Here is a 3,254-nt window from a genome sequence, read left to right on the forward strand (position 1 = left end):
CTAGGGAGCTTATTAGGCAATTGCTAAAACTTGCAGAGCTCCACCACATCTATTTTTTCTAAAGTATATAAAATCAACTGAAACTGAATTCTTTTTAGTAAAACTTGGGACAGTCTAAGTCTCATTCATTCCAAAGATAATATCCTAGGCTCTGATCTAGAGTTGTTTTATGGAGAATGAACAGAAAGAGGCTAGTGAGGTTCCCTATTTGGAACTTAATAAATTTATTAAATTTAATTCCTCATTCTTTCTCCTGTGTCTCCAGTTGTTTGTATCACTCCTCATCCCTTTTTATTCATTTTTCTTGCACACCTGTTAGAATGCATGTCTCTGTGCTGCTTTGATATCCTCCATTGTTCTACTTGCAGAGAGGTTTTCATCTTATCCTAGATCCTGGAAGTTACCTTACCCTTGTATTTTACCCTCTTGTTTATTTTTTTAAATTTAGTTTAATCTTAAATTCCAGTGTACTTAGCATTCAGTGATGTATTAGTTTCAGATATACAACATAGTGATTCAACAATTCCATCACCCAGTGCTCAAAAATATGGAATGCTTCAGGAATTTGTGTGTTATCTTTGCTCAGAGGCCATGCTAATCCTCTCTATAACATTACAATTTAAGTATATGTTCTGCCAAATGAGCACTTACCCTTTTGTTTGAAAAGCTACAGGCAAGTGGCTATGAGAATACAGCTTTAATCTTCTCACCTTAAAAACAACAAAATGGTAATAACATGAGTTAAAGAATATGTTAACTAACCTTACTTAGTAAAAATTTATCAACATATACATGTATCAAATCATCACAGCCTACACCTTAAACTTACTAGTTTACAGACACACAGAGAGAGGCAGAGACATAGGCAGAGGGAGAAGCAGGCTTCCACCAGGGAACCTGATCTGGGACTGGATCTGAGTCCTAGGATCACGACCTGAGCCAAAGGCAGATGCTCAACCACTGAACAACCCAGGTGCGCCTTAAGTCAGACTTTTAAAAACAAACAAATAAACAAATAGCTAATTGGATTGCAATCTCCCATTTCCTTGTTGGTGAGACTTCTAATCAAGATTAGGAATTTGTTTATATTTATTTTCTCTGATAGCCATGGCAACACATTCATTTTTCATAAATATTATACAAAAACAAGAACATTTTCATAATTAAGAGGTAAGAAAATGAATCACACAGAGAATCTACATAAGCTCTTCCCTTCAATGATAGAGTTCTACAACAAATATTTTTGCAAGGAGGGAAAAAACAGGTGGCAATTTTTTCACTTCATATTTGCTGGCCCACTCATTGGGGAGTATCTAGAATACTTTGGTCTGTCAATTGGAAAATTAAATTTTTCCAATTTAGCATTTGCTGTAAAAGATCATATTTTGGGCCCAAAACTGAGCTGTAAGTTTTGAAGAGATACATGCTCTGAATTATTTTTATTCCTTGACATGGAACGACTGAGAAAACTTACACCAAAGGATTGCAGTTAAGCCAAATGAAATTTGTCCTCCCCTGGAAAAGAAATGATGTGGGAAAAACACTTCTCCTTTAATTTGCAGGAAGTACTGTAAATTAAAAAGGAAGATCTCAGTGTGAGGTTGCTGGTATTCTGTTGTAAAAAGTAAAAAGAAAGAAATAAAGAACAAAAAAAAAAACCCACCAAACATCCCATCAGGTCTTTTGGATGAGTGAAAAAAAAAAGGGACAATGAAATGTGTGTAAAACTTACAAAGTGCTTTTGGAAGTTGGAGATCACAGATTTTACAGGTGAATATCAAGATAGTAGAAAATAAATCTCAGTAGACTGGCAGGTGAGCTTAATGAAGTAACAGATGATGAATCAATATTTATCAACTTAATTATCAGTTAATGAACCTTTTGATTGAGAATCACCGGCCAGATGAAGTAATGGCAGACAGATATGTCAAGTTCAGAGTAGTGGGAATATCAACATTAGAATAAAAGTGTCTCTACTACCTGTAGAGAAACAAACAGGGACATAAAGCATTGTGAAAAGGCTTTGTACTCTATAAAATGATTTTTATAAGAATTAGTTGGCCATGGTATAATATAATTGTTGTTTTATTTTGTTTTCCTTTGTTTCAGTCCTTCTTTTGGTAAAGACATAAGACCTTGATAGACATTGCTAATTTAAGATCTTTGCTAAGGACAGGGTGTTTTGTTTTTGTTTTATTTTGTGTTGCTGTTGTTATTTGGTGAGTGTGCCCAGTCTCTGGAGGAAGTGGGAAGCATAACTACAAAACTACTTTATTCGGGTTATATCTAAAATAAAATCAATGGGAACTTCCGAATAATTTGTTAGGAAGTGACCAAATATTACTGTGTGTGGTAAACTTATATAAACTTCTTCACAGAACTGGAAGAGATAACCAATATATGGTAAAATGTTGAATGACTTAAATAAATTAAGCAAAGCAGTCCAAACAATTTTGAACTAAAAGTTCACTTATACAACAACCAAATAATTGTCTTGATAATATTTGCTTAATCTAAATTACTATTTAGTCATCCTTTACTGAAATTTCACTCATGTAAATACAAAACAGCATAGCATACAAGAAACCAACAGGACTGCAAATGGCTGAAAGGATCTGGGTGACCTAAAATTTGAACAAGAAGCTTTCAGAGAATTTTAGAGGTATTCCCACTACCTAATATTCCCTTGGTCATGCCCACTTGTGAATGGATCCCACGTTTAGAAAAATCTTGCCTGCCAAACTACATTGTTCAGGGAATATTTAATTTGTTTCTCCTTTTTATTAATAGAAAACAAGTAACAAATATCTGAGATAGCCAGTTTTCCTATAGTGAATAGGTACAATTCTACCCCAAAGCAAAGGAACCCAACATTTTAATTAGATGGTACAGCTGGATCTTGAATAAAGCTACAATTTTCATTAGTGTTTTGGACATTTTCAAAATTTCTTAAAGCCCCATATCCAATTACTCTTGCTCTAGGAAATTTAGGGTCTCAGATACCCTCAGCTGTAAAGAGATCTTTGGACCCCAGAGAACAATTAATAAGTAACAATAGTTGCAACAACAGTAAAGCCCAGCCAAAATCCTTAATTAGGTTTTTATTGAACTCCAGAATACAATTTATTTTTCTAATAAACAGAGTACATTTTAATATGTTTGGCATTTTATTGTTCTACTTACCTTTCAGTTGTGCAATTTTATTTTATTAAGCTATGATATTTTTAGCCTCTAACACAGTTACCTCCCTACCT

At 33.9% G+C, this 3,254-nt stretch overlaps 1 non-coding gene across 1 annotated transcript; it reads right to left on the bottom strand.

The window, feature by feature from the left end:
* Positions 1–541: 541 nt before the first annotated feature.
* Positions 542–647, bottom strand: LOC129518167 (U6 spliceosomal RNA). Its single transcript, XR_008666133.1, has one exon. It is a non-coding gene; the product is annotated as a U6 spliceosomal RNA (small nuclear RNA).
* Positions 648–3,254: the final 2,607 nt, after the last annotated feature.

Source organism: Nyctereutes procyonoides, unplaced genomic scaffold, assembly GCF_905146905.1.
Source record: "Nyctereutes procyonoides isolate TBG_1078 unplaced genomic scaffold, NYPRO_anot_genome, whole genome shotgun sequence".
Classification (NCBI taxonomy): Eukaryota; Metazoa; Chordata; class Mammalia; order Carnivora; family Canidae; genus Nyctereutes; species Nyctereutes procyonoides.